This window comes from Chiloscyllium punctatum, chromosome 31 (assembly GCF_047496795.1).
Source record: "Chiloscyllium punctatum isolate Juve2018m chromosome 31, sChiPun1.3, whole genome shotgun sequence".
In the NCBI taxonomy this organism is placed as follows: Eukaryota; Metazoa; Chordata; class Chondrichthyes; order Orectolobiformes; family Hemiscylliidae; genus Chiloscyllium; species Chiloscyllium punctatum.
Window position 1 is genome coordinate 25462374 of NC_092769.1, and position 14036 is coordinate 25476409.

The window sequence follows — 14036 nt, forward strand, 5'->3', positions numbered from 1 at the left end:
GCAGCATAGTGAAGAAGGCATTGAGTATGCTTCCCTTTGTTGGTCAGAACATTGAGTATAGGAGTTCGGAGGTCATGCTGCGGCTATACAGGGCAATGGTTAGGCCACTGTTAGAATATTGCGTGCAATTTCCCTCATAAAGGAAGGAAACTGTGAAACTTGAAAGGTTTCAGAAAAGATATACAAGGATGTTGCCAGGGTTGGAGGGTTTGAGCGACAAGGAAATGCTGAAGAAGCTGCAGCTGTTTTCCCTGGAGTGTCGGGGGCTGAGGCGTGACCTTATAGAGGTTTGTAAAATCATTGAGGCATGGATAGGGTAAATAAGGTTTTCTTTGTTTAAAGGCAAATGTGACATTGATGTTCCAGATGTGATGCAACTGGTTAAAGCACTCTGCATTAAGCCAAACAGAATTCACTTAAACACTCCGGTTGAAACACAAACAAAAGAAAGTGGCATTAAACGATTGGAAAACATAACCGACTACTTGATACAGTAACTTACTAATTTCCTGATCCAATGTTATAACATCTCATAAACACACCCCTTGGCAAAAAGGTAAATTCAAACTCGTATTCTTACAGGCAGGAGGGAACAACATCCAGAGAAATGCCCGAGTGCTCAGTTAGGAATCATTTACTGAAGCTTGCAACCTTCTGATACTCAAAACATCTTGGGAATGCTGCAGCTCGACCAAAACTAGAAGAACCTGAACTGGCCACTCCTTTTCCATTGTTAAACTTATTTAAAGAAAAAGCTGCAAACACTCTGGACTCTTCAGCACCTCTACCCTTACAATCTCTCTTCAAAAAAACACAGGACAAAAATAACCTTTTTATGATAACAGCATCCTCACATCACCACACCCCCCCACTCCCCCTGCCCCCGACAGACACACACACACACGCACACACAGAGGCATGGTCTCTCTCTCTCTCTCTCTCTCACTCTCTCTCTCTGACTCACTCTCTTACACATGCTCAGGCACAGTGTTTCTCTCTCTCTCTTACACACACAGAGACACACACACACACAGGTATGGTCTTTCTCTCTCTCACACACACATGTACGCACACACACACACACACACACATAAAATGAACTATTATCTTTTATTTATTTTATGGGGTGTGGGTGTTGCTGCCTGGCCAGCATTTTATGCCTGTCCTTAGTTGTCCTTGAGAAGGTGGGGGTGAGCTGATTTCTTGAACTGCTGCGGGTTAACCCCCAATGTAAGTAGGGAGGGAATTCCAGGACTTTGACCCAGTGACAGTGATGGAACGGCGTTATATTTTCAAGTCAGGATGATGCATGACTTGGAGGGGAACTGAAGATAGTGGAGTTCCCACACATCTGCTGCCCTTGTTCTTCTAGATGGAAGTGGTTGTGGGTTTGGAAGTTGCTGTCTGAGGATCCTCGGTGAATTTCTGCAGTGAATCTTGTAGATAGGAGCAGCAGCAGTGTGTACTGAGCATGTGTGGTGGAGGGAGTGGACTCTTGTGGATGTGGTGCCAATCACGTGGGCTGCTTTTCCTGGATGGTGCCAAACGTCTTGAGTGTTGATGGGGCTGCACCCATCCAGGCAAGTTGGGGGAATTCCATCACACTTCCAACTTGTACATTGTAGATGGTGGACAGGCTGCAGTATTCCTTGCTGCAGTATTCCTAGCTTCTGACCTGCTGTTGTAGCTACTGTGTTTGTGGCAAGTACAGTTGAGTTTCTGGTCAATAATAATGCCCAGGATGTTGAGCAGCTTATTGCTGAGCAAGTGCTGCTTTATAGCACTGTTCATGACACTTTCCATCACTTTACTGATGATCAAGAATGGACTGATGGGGGCGTTAATTGGCTGGAATTTGTCCTTTTTTAATGTACAGGACATCCTGGGCAATTTTCCACGTTGTTGGTTTGGTACCAGTATTGTAATTGTACTGCAACATTAATAAGAGACAAAGATGATTTCATTTTAAAAACCTTCGTCTTAATCTATTATTACGTGACAATACATACACCTTGCATCACCTGTAACCATGCAAGTATTCACTACAGCATTCTGTTTCTGTCCATTTACTCCTGCCACCAAATCCCTCCATCGTACATTATCCAAGTTGTGACAAGTCATCAGCAAATGCATTTTCTCATCCTGCCACGTGTATCATTTTCAAATTGAATGGCTGCAGTAATAAGCTCCATGTAAACCATCTGGAAGTGCAGCCCTTACATTTCACCAAAAGCTTTAATGGGTTATGATCAGTCCAGACAATTGACCAAGGCCTATTACTGACAATATAAATGTTGAAATGTTGGAACACCAAGCTCAAGGTTCTCCTTCTCAATTGTGGAATATTTCTGATGAATATTCAATTTCCTGAAGAAATACCCAATGGGGTTTTCTATCTTCTCATTGTCATCTTGTAAGAATAAAACACCAACACTCATATCACTCACATCAGAAGCCATCTTGAGGAGCTTTGTGTAATTCGGCGTCGCTAACACTGGGGCAGTGGCTAACACAGCTTTCAGGTTGGCAAATGCCTTCTGACATTCTACTGTCCACTGAAATTTCCTGCACTTCTTCAATTAGTCAATCAGTGGAGCAACCACACTACTATAATTTGATACAAACTTCTGGTAAACCTTTTCACTCACAGGAATCATAGTCCTGCTGTCGTTGTCAATGGCATTGTCGGGGCCATCTGCCCATGCCTGACAACATGGCCGAGGGACATGACTCGGACTTTGGCGAATTCACACTTAGCCAGGTTTATCACCAGCCTGCCTCCCAATGTCAATTGAATACGTCCAATAAATGCTGCAAATGTTCCTTCCGTGTGTGACTAAAAGATCACAAGGTTGTCGATGTACACCGTACAATTGAATAACCCAGAAATTACTTTATTAGCTAGCCTTTCAAATGTGGCTGGCGCATTTTCTAAACCAAATTGCATGACTTAAATGAATTGGATGCGAGCATAAGAGGTACAGTTAATAAGTTTGCAGATGACACCAAAAGTTGAGGTGTCGTGGACAGCGAAGAGGGTTACCTCAGATTATAACAGGATATGGGCCAATGCGCTGAGAAGTGGCAGATGCAGTTTAATTCAGATAAATGTGAGGTACTACATTTTGGGAAAGCAAATCTTAGCAGGACTTCGACAGTAAATGGTAAGGTCCGAGGGAGTGTTACTGAACAAAGAGACCTTGGAGTGCAGGATCATAGCTCCTTGAAAATGGAGTCGCAGATTGGTAGGATAGTGAAGGTGGTGTTTGGAATGCTTTCCTTTATTGGTCAGAGTATTGAATACAGGATTTGGGAGGTCATGTTGCGGCTGTACATGACAATGGTTAGGCCACTGTTGGAATATTGTTTGCAATTCTGGTCTACTTCAGTGCTTTTATATTCCAACCCTCTTGAGATAATTGACAACATTGCATTCGCTTTCTTAATCATGGACTCAACCTGCATGTTTACCTTTAGAAAATCGTCTACTAGCACACCCAGATCCCTCTGTACTTTGGCTTTACGAATTTTCTCACCTTTTAGAAAGTAGTCCATGCTTGTATTCTTTTTTCCAAAGTGCAAGACCTCGCATTTGTTCACAATGAATTCCATCAGCCATTTCCTGGACCACTCTTCCAAACTGTCTAGATCCTTCTGCAGCCTCCCCACTTCGTCAGTACTACCTGCCTGTCCACCTAACTTCGTATCATCGGCAAACTTCACTGGAATGCCCCCAGTCCCTTCATGCAGATCATTAATATATAATGTGAACAGCTGCGGCCCCAACACTGAACCCTGCGGGACACCGCTTGTCATCGGCTGCTATTCCGAAAAAGAACCTTTAATCCCAACTCTCTGCCTTCTGTCAGACAGCCAATCCTCAATCCATCCCAGTAGCTCACCTTGAACACCATGGGCCTTCACCTTGCTCAGCAGCCTCCCGTGTGGCACCTTATCAAAGGCCTTTTGGAAGTCTAGGTAGACCACATTCACTGGGTTTCCCTGGTCTAACCTACTTGTCACCTCTTCAAAGAATTGTAAAAGGTTCCTCAAATGCAGGGCTGGGTATTAAGGTGCTGGTTTTATTCCTGCCTGAGGTTTTCCAGGTGCATGACACGTATGACATTTCTATCAACTGTAAACTCCATTTAATGCAGTCTCGACCAGTAAAAATGTTCTTGTATTTTGGTGAGTTTTATCACTCCCACAATGACCTACAGGTAGCTCAGGTGTTCCATGCCACACCTCCTTTCGAAAAGCCCCTGGTAATGAATTTGTGCCAGCTTCCCATCTGCCTGAATATGTGATCGCCTCCATTTCCTCATCAAGACATCATTTTTAGGTTAGTAACATTTGGGAATGCTTTCAGATTCTACTTCTGTGTGTGCCTTTCAAAATATTGCTTCAGTGTTTCATCTTTCCGTTGTAGTTCAGTTAATTTCTCTGAACTGAAAATATCCATTTGTTCGTCATCTGTTCTTGTTTTGTCTCAGTCATTCAATCAAATATGGTCTCTGATAATTCTGCTTGAACTTGCATATCTGTACTCTTTGTTTTCTTCTCCTGTGTCAACTGGTGGCTTTGTGACTTTGTTATCAGTCTGTTAATGTACTCCAATTTTTTCATGATTCACATAACAATGATGTTCATTGTATTTTATTTAGAGCACGAGATAATCCATCCACAAGAATGTTGTATTATGGCATTCTATTAGAGTGACAACTAACTTTTCACTGCCCAATTCTAACAGCAGACCTTGTCCCAACAATAGTCTTCACTTCTGACCGAAAAGTCAATGTTTCGGACAGGATACCCCATGAAAAGCTTTTGCCCCAAACGTTGACTCTTCTTCTTGGATATACTGCCTGACCCGCTGTGTTTTTTCAGTGCCACGCTTTTTGACTCTGAGCTGCAGTCCTTTCATACTCTCTTTCCCTTGGTTGTCTGGTCTGGAATAATCTGAGAGGTACGGATGCCCTTGCAAGGAGTTTTGTGGTCCTGAAACATGCAGAGGGAGGAGTGAAAAGGTATGGAGACATGCAGCATTTGTTGGGTTGAATTGAGATGTGGGTGAAGGTATCCCAGTTAGAATGCTGAGATTTGGAGGTGACATGACAAATTCTTGAATTCTTTGTCCTCTCAAATGGAGAGTTCCTAAATCATCCAACAAGTGTATCTTGGGCTTGTTGACAGAAGAGAAGCATGTGACATGTGAACTTACTTCCTGCATGGTGAGATTCCTACAGCAAGGCAGCTAGTGATGGACCAAAGGGTCCGCTTTAGGAATGCTGAAGAATGGTATGACAGTCTTTAGCATCGACTATACATGGAGAGAGTCCCTATTGGCTGAGAGAAATGAATGGGAAGATTTCCATTGGTTTGACATGTGCTGTCAGGGTGACCTTAGATGCTAAAACTAAAGATAATAACTCATCATGACACTCTGTAATTGTTAGTGAGAAATTGGTGATAGACGCTGTCTCTTATGAATCAGTCTTTTCATCAAGCAGCAAAGTTACATTGCATCGAGGCACACAATCTGAAATACATCAGAGCACCTTCCAGCAACTGGAGCATGCTGGTGGCCTCTGACAAAGAAAGTAGTTTCAAGGAAATATGATGTGCTTCACATGGCCACAGACACAGAAATGTACATGCACACATACACACGCACACACCCAGATACCATACACACAGACATACACCTTCACAGAGACACAAACAGATCAGATACGCACACATCCCCACACAGAGACACACACAGACACTCACACAACACACACATAAAACCACACAGAGACAGACACATACATACACAGACACACGCACACAGACACATGCGCACACATCACCACACAGACACACACACACAATTGCAGACACATAAACAATCACAGAACAAAATGACATCTTGTGTTAAGAATGAGCAAAGCTGCACTTCAATCATCGCATCTTGACACTTGGGAGGTGATGTGTCATTGAAATTTGAGTGGTTATGTCTCTATATTATTTTTCAGGTGGGATGATGAGTGATATTTTGAGTTAAATGGGGAAGCACTAATAGTGTCCATGGTTTTCTCAGGGCAATATCCTCTTAAACATAGAAGATAGGAGCTGGAGGAGGCCATTCAGCCCTTTGAGCCTGCTCTCTCATTATCATGATCATGGCTTATCGTCCAACTCAACAACCTCATCCTGTTTACTCCCCTTTGAACCCATTTGCCTTAAATGCTATATTGAGCCGCATCTTCAATACATTTAATGTCTTGGCATCAACTAATTCCTGTGATAATGAATTCCACAGGCTCATCACTCTTTGGGTGTAGAAATGTCTCCCTCATCTCTGTCCTAAATGATCCACCCCAAATCTTCAGTCTGTGTCCCCTGATTTGAGACACACCCACCATCCGGAGCATCCTCCCTGTATCTACCCTGTCTTGTCCTGTTGGAATGAGATCCCCTCCCATTCGTTTAAACTCCAGTGAATACAATCCTAAGCTGGACAATCTATCCTCGTATTTTATTTCCAAGCAAGAACACCCTTCCTCAGAAAATGAGACCAAAACTGCACACAGTATTTGAGGTGTGGCCTCACCAAGGCTCTGTATAACTAACTGTAACAACACATCCCTGCTCCTGTACTTGAAGCATCTCACAATGAAGGCCAATATAGCATTTGCCTTCTTTACTGCCTGCTGCACTCGCATGCTTACCTTCAGCGACTGGTGCACAAGGACATGTAGGCCCTGCAGCACACTCTCCTCTCCCAATTTACAGCCAGTCAGGTAGTAATCCACCACCTTACTTTTGTCTCCAAAGTGAATAACATGACATTTATCCAAAATAACTGCATTGCCATTGATTTCCCTGCTCACCCAATCTGTCCAGACCATGCCATAGGGTCTCTGCATCCTCGTCACAGTTCACCCTCCTACCCAACTTGGTATCATCTGCAAACCTTGAGATATTGCATTTTATTCCCTCATCCAAATCATTAAAATAATTGTTAATGGCTGGGCTCCCTGTGGCACCCCACTAGCTACTGGCTGCCAATTTGAAACGGACCCCTTAAGCCCTACTCGGTTTCCTCTCGACCGATCTGTTTTCTATCTATCTCAGTACACCTACCCCAATCCCATGCGCTTTAATACTGTACAGTGATGTCTTAAGTGGGACATTGTCAAAAACCTTCTTAAAGCCCAAATATACCATATTGACCAGTTCCCCTTTGTCGACTCTGATAGTTACATCTTCACAGAATTCCAATAGATTTGACAAGCATGATTTCCCCTCAATAAATCCATGCTGACTCTGTTTGATCTTGCCACAGCTTTCTCAATGCTCGGCCATAAAGTACTTGATAAAGGATTTGATAATTTTCCCCACTACTGATCTGAAGCTCACTGGTCTATAATTCCTTGGTTTCTCTGTACCTCTCTTTCTGAGTATTGGAGTGGCAGTAGCTGCCCTCCAATCTGCAAGGGCTGTACCAAAATCTAATGAATCCTGACAACCAAAGCATCCACTATTTCTAGAACCATTTCCTTAAGTACTTTGGGATATAGATTTATCAGGCCCTGAGGATTTATCGGGTTCAATCCCCTCAATTTCCCAGCAGCATTTCTCTATTAATATTGACCTCCTTCAGTTCTTCCCTCTCACTAAATCTTGCATTCTCCAGGATTTCTGGTACTTGATTTGTATCTTCGAGTCAGAGAGTCCTACAGCACAGAGAGAGGTCGTTTAGCCCAAACTGGTCCATACTGACCAAAATGTCCACCCATGCTAGCCCCATTTCCCTGCATTTAGTTCACACCCTTCTAACCCTTTCCTATCCATGTATTTGTCAAAATGCCGTTAAATGTTGTTAACGTACCCACCTCAACCACTTCCCCTTTACAGTAGGGGGTAAATTCAGATCGTGAGAAAAGAGAAATGTTTGAGGTGAGATGCGGTGAGCAATTCTAGGGGTCAAGGCAGAAAACAGTTTGGCAAGAGTGAGGTAAGGCTGCTAAACTGCATTTACTTTGATGCAAGAGGCCTAACATGTGAGACAGATGAACATAGGGCATAGATGGGAATGTGGGACAAGGATATCATTACCATTACAGAAATGTGGCTCAGGGATGAACAGGACTGGCAGCTTAATGTTCCAGGATATAAAGGCTATAGAATGTATAGACAGAGGAGCAAGAGAGGAGATGGAGTGGTGTTTTTGGTTAGAAAGAACATTACAGCTGGATGTAGAGAGGATATTTCTTGGCGAGTGCCCAGTGAAGTTAAATGGATGAAACTTAAAAATAAGAAGGAGGTGATGACCTTGCTGAGATTGTAAAATGGGCCTCCTAATAGTTAGTGGGAAATTTACAAGCGAATATGCTGTCTGTAAGAAAAAAACGATAATGGTCGTGAATTTTAACTTTCCAAACAGAGTTTGGGGTAGTGTTCAGATCTTGGAATGTGGAGAAATTGGTTAAGTGTGCACAAGAAAATGGTGTTATTCAATATGTGGATGCACCTACCAGACAGTTCACAATACTTGACCTTCTGTTGGGAACCAAGGCAGGGCAAGTGACAGAGGTGTCCATAGGGGCACGCTTCAGGGAAAGTGATCATAATTCTATTGGTTTAATAATAATGATGAGAAAGGATAGAATTGATTTAAAAATGAAAAGTTTCAAATTAGAGTGTGGCCAGTTTCGATGGTATTAGACTTTGAGAAGTTGGTTGGGGGAGGTTATTCACAGGTAAAGGGACGGCTGACAAGTGGGAGTTCTTTAAGAATGAGACAATGAGAGTTCAGTGATGGTATGTTTATGTTTGTGTGAAGGGCAAGGCATGGGGAAAGCTCAATGATGAGGGAAATTGTAACTCCTGTCCAAAAGTCGAAGGGACATTCATCAGATATAGACAGCTGGGATTGAGTGAATCCTGAGAAGGGTATAAGGGCAGTCGGAGTATACAGGCTAAGTGTCTATATCCTTCTGCACACTTTGCTCTATCACTCATTTAATTGGCTTCTGTGAACTACAACACTCTACACTTGGGTCTCTAACTCGAAGCAATCTATCTGAATTGTAAACAATTGCAGTCCCAACAATTGTAAATAATTGCTGTCTCAACACTGATCCCTGAGACACATCATTAGCCACTGATTTTCAACCAGAAAAACACCCATTTATCCCCAGATTTTGCATTCTGTTAGTTAACCATTCTTCTGTCCATGCTAATGCATTGCCCGTAACACTGTGCATCTTTATCTTATGCAGCAGCCTTTTGTGCAGCACCTTGCTGAATGCCTTTTGGAAATCCAGATACACCACGTTCACCAGTTCTCCATTGTCTACCACGCTCGTTATAACCTCAAAGAATTCCAATAAATCAGTTAAAGATGACTTGCCTTTCATGAACCCATGCTTCATTAAATAATTGTAGGTGTTGTATTTTTGGAAGGCAAACCAGGGCAGGACTTATACAATTAATGGCTGGGACTTGGGGAGTGTTGCTGAGCAAAGAAACCAAAGGTTGCAGATGCATCATTCCTTGAAAGTGGAGTTGCAGGGAGACAGAGTGGGGAAGATGGTGTTTGGCATGCTTTCCTTCATTGGTCATAACATTAAGTGTTATGTACAGAACACATGCTCAGCTGTACAGAACATTTGTGAGGCCACATTTAGAATTATTACAGACAAATCTGGCTGATCATTTCTATGAAGGATTTTGTGAAACTTGAGAGGGTGTAGAAAAGATTTCCAAGAATGATGCTGGAACTGGAGTGTTTAAGGTATAAGGTGAAGCTGAATAGGCTGGGGTTTTTCTTTTCCCTGCAGTGAGAGGAAAGGCGGCTGAGGAGTAGTCTGAACAAGACCTATAAAATCATGGGGGGCATTGGTATGGTGAATAGCCAAGGCCTTTTTCCTCGAGTGGGAGAATCCAAAACTAGAGGACAGCGGATTAAGGTGAGAGGAGAAACGTTTGAAAAGAACCTGACGGGTAACCTTTTCACGTGTATGTATGGTTAAAGATGGCAGTGGTAGTGGTGGAGGCAGGTTCATTTACTGCATTTAAAAGGCACTTGGATGGGTGTATGAACAGGTAACATTTCGAGGAAGATAGGCCAAATGTTTGGCAAATGGTACTCAGTCAGATTGGGATGACTGGTTAGTGCAGTGGACCGAAGGGTCTGTTTCTGTGTTGGATATCTGTATGACTATAATGTTTGTTAAAACTGAAAAAAAACCTCTATTCTTACCACAGCTGGAATACTGTGAATTGTTCTTTGGACTCATATCACAAAGAAAAGGTACACTGGAATGTGAGACAATCCACACGAGGTTTAGTCGACTGATCCTGAGGATGCAGGGACTGTCTTAAGAGTAGAGATTGAGTCGTTTGGGCCTATATTCAATGGAACATAGAAGATTCAGTGGTGACATTCTGAAACATCGATTATTTTCAGGAAACTTGATAGTGTAAATGCAGAAATGTTGTTTCCCCTTGTGGGAGAGTTTCGGACCAGGGAGTAGAATCTCTGAATTAGAGGTCACAATTTTCAGGCAGAACAGAATTTTGTCTCCCAGAATGTAGTGAATCTGTGGAATTCATTTCCACCGAAGACTGTCGAGGTTGGGTCATTCAATATTTCGAAGGCTGAAATGGACAGATTTTGATTTGGTAATTGAATCAATGCTTACAGTTAAAACGCTGGGAAGTGGAGGTGAGGATTATCAGTTCAGCCATGATGTCATTGTTTGGAAGACCAAACTCCATTGGCTGAACAAGCTGCTTCTGGTTCCCTATCATTGACCTTTGCTCTGAGTTACTCTTTTCAGAATTATATCGGCCTCATTTAAATTTCATGTTTGAAGCCCAGCTGCTTCAATCTCTCCTCATCATGAAAAAAGACAGGGATCATCTTTCTCCCTGCTTGATGGCATTGCATTCTGCCTCGAATGCAGTGACCGCATTTATAGTCATAGAGTCCTCCAGTTCTGTTGAATATTTGTCAAACACAACCACGACTGTCACAGAAAAGGTTAAAGACAAATCAAAACTACATTTAAACTACCATATCAAGCACACGGTCGGCACGTGTTGCATGGAATAGACACGTATTGCATATTAAAGCTCTCTCAGCACTCATCCATTAAACACTACAAGGGTTGTTCATAGATGATTTGCGAATGTGCCTGTAGATGATAATCTGCTTGTATAACAAAGTTTCGGTGCATAGTGTTGTTCCCTTTTTATTCTGGTATCAAGCATTTCAAAATCAGAAAGACAGTGGGTCGGAGTCCAAGCCCCTTTACACAGCTACATCAAATGTTTTCTGTGATTGTACAGCTCATGTAATGGGCTGGGTAAATCTCCCTCTATATTGTGCTGTCCAATGCAATCATGTCAAATATATTTTGGTTTAGACATAGAGTAGAGCTGCGTCCAGGATTCCCTAAAGAAAACCCTCCGAGAGTAGGTACAACACAGAGTCGATACAGAATAAATCGACCTCGACAATATTAAACATTCCATGAGATGTGCAGTAAAGGTTAATTATAGTCTAAATAAGCATTGCCCTGAACCATTAAACATTCCTCAGCCAAGAATAATACTGCTGAGATACAATGAAAACGCTATCACAGTCTTGCAGCCTCATTCCTATCAAGTATTTCCAGATCACTCAATACTCAGACAGATTTTTGAGAAAATCTTGACTCAAATCTCTCGAATGAAATGGATGAATGTGGCTGAGAGGATATGTTGGTGAGGTGTTGGATCAGGTTATTAAGGAAAACATCGTCCGATTGTGGAGAGGCAAAACACGGCATCAGATAGAAAGAAAAACGGGGAGAAGGCAGGAGGGGAAGAGAGAAAAATAGAGACAGAAATATTAGCTGTGCCAATGTATCTCTGACCTTTGACTAAACATGACAACTGATGCCTCTGTCATTCAACAATCATACAACTTATGTATTAAAAAGTCCTAACATCAATTAGTATTGGAATCCATTGAGTTATTTGCATTTTTTCCACAATTCGTGTGCTGTGCTTGTGGGGAAATATAAATTAGGGTTTTGTGGTTCTTTAATCTATTCTGAGAAGTCTATTTCTGTGTTTATTTACATAAATGCTTAATTGGCTTCAAGGAAGTGATGATGACAGCAAAGCCAGATGAACAAAGTGATTTGTTGGTAAGATTCAAATCGAAACAAGTATGTTTTAAGAATATTGACCATTTGTAGAAGTGAATACAAATTTATGAAGACGAATTGCAACAGATTTTATTTTTTGAAAACTTTTATTTAGGTTAAAAATTCAGTGCTGAAAATTCTGCAATTAAACTTCAATGTTGAACTGTATCTACTCTGAATGACCAATGATTTATATTGTAGTCCGTTTAGACGGTGCAGCATCACTCAAAGTGTGTGTTAGAATATTCACGTGAAATACTTGAAATGACATTAGGAACTGCCGCAACAATTACATTTAATTGATATAGTTGTTGTGAGGTTTTGTTCCACGTATTATTTTCTGGTTAGGGTCAGCAATGAGTCCCTACCCCCAATTGCCCATTGAATAACTTGCTAAAGCCACTTCAGAACACAGTCAATTCCTTCCTAGTGGGTCTGGAATCTCATGTCAGCCAGACCATGGAAAGGTGACAGATGCCTTGGCATTCGTGCAGCAGCTTGTTTTTGTATTTTTCCATTGACTCGGGCTACATGGTCACCATTTGGCTTTCTTTCCGATTCCAGGATTTCTTTAAATTCAAATTTCACCCTGGGCAAACGATGGTATTCCAAACCCTGGCCATTCAACATCAAACTGGAGTTCGAGAATACTGGTGTCATGATATCACCACTGTGATCCTAATGTGGGAACTGCACAGAAAGCACAGAAATGCAATAAATCTGACACTTTACCTCATGAACAAATATTGGAGTGCAATACTGGCAAGAACTCTTTTGCTGTTCACAGCAACACCACAGGAGACTTTGCATCCAATCATCAATCTTAAATGTGTAACGGACTCTGTCTGAACAGCCTGACTCACCATAATTTGCATTTTTGAATTCTGCACTGACTTATGAAAAAGTTAGTCACATATCCCAAGAAGGTGGTCATCAGCTACCTTTTTGAAGGCCTGCCATCTTACTCGGCTAATTATGGTTGATCTTCCTTAAGCTTTATTACAACCAAATGGCTTCTCAGTCGAGACTGTAGTGCTGGAAAAGTACAGCAGGTCAGGCAGCACCCGGAACAGGACAATCGGCATTTCGGGCATGAGGCCTTCATTAAGATACCTGATGAAGTTGTTATGCCTGGAACGTTGATTCTCCTGCTCCTTGGATGCTGCCTGACCTGCCGTGCTTTTCCACACTACACTCTCAACTCTGATCTCCAGCACCTGCAGTCCTCACTTTCTTAGCCAGGTTCGGCACAGGAAAGGAACCATCGCCTTTTTGTTGAACAGGTAGGCAGGCCAGGTAGGAAAGTCGCACATCCTCCTCTGAAGGACAATACTGAACCATGTAACATGTTTCAAAACTTTGGTAGGTCTGTGATTATCATTCATTTCCCCAGCATTTTCATTTCATACTCTTTCATTAATTGAAGCTACCATGGTAGAGATTGGAACTTTGCTCCAAACCTTTCGATTGTTTATTACATACCCATAGTGCCTCCACAACCACTTTCTCAAACTGTCATGTTAGCTTGAATGATTTTTTTTATTGACTCATGGAACACGGTGGTTGCTTTCAGTTGTCTGTAGGTGTACTTCAGAATATGGCAGAAAGCTGCCTTTCTGAAATAACATGTTCCAAAATGGATTGAGGAAGGGAGTTCCAGATTTTGACCCAGTTACAGGAAAGGATCGATGATATATTTCCATGTCAGGAGTGGTTTAGCGAGGAGCTTACAGTGGTGCTGTTCCCAAGTATCTGCTATTCTTGTCCATCGAGATGCAAGTGGTAGTGGGAAGGTACTGTCTAAGGAAGTGGCTAAGTTTCTGCAATGCAGTATTTTAGATAGTGCAT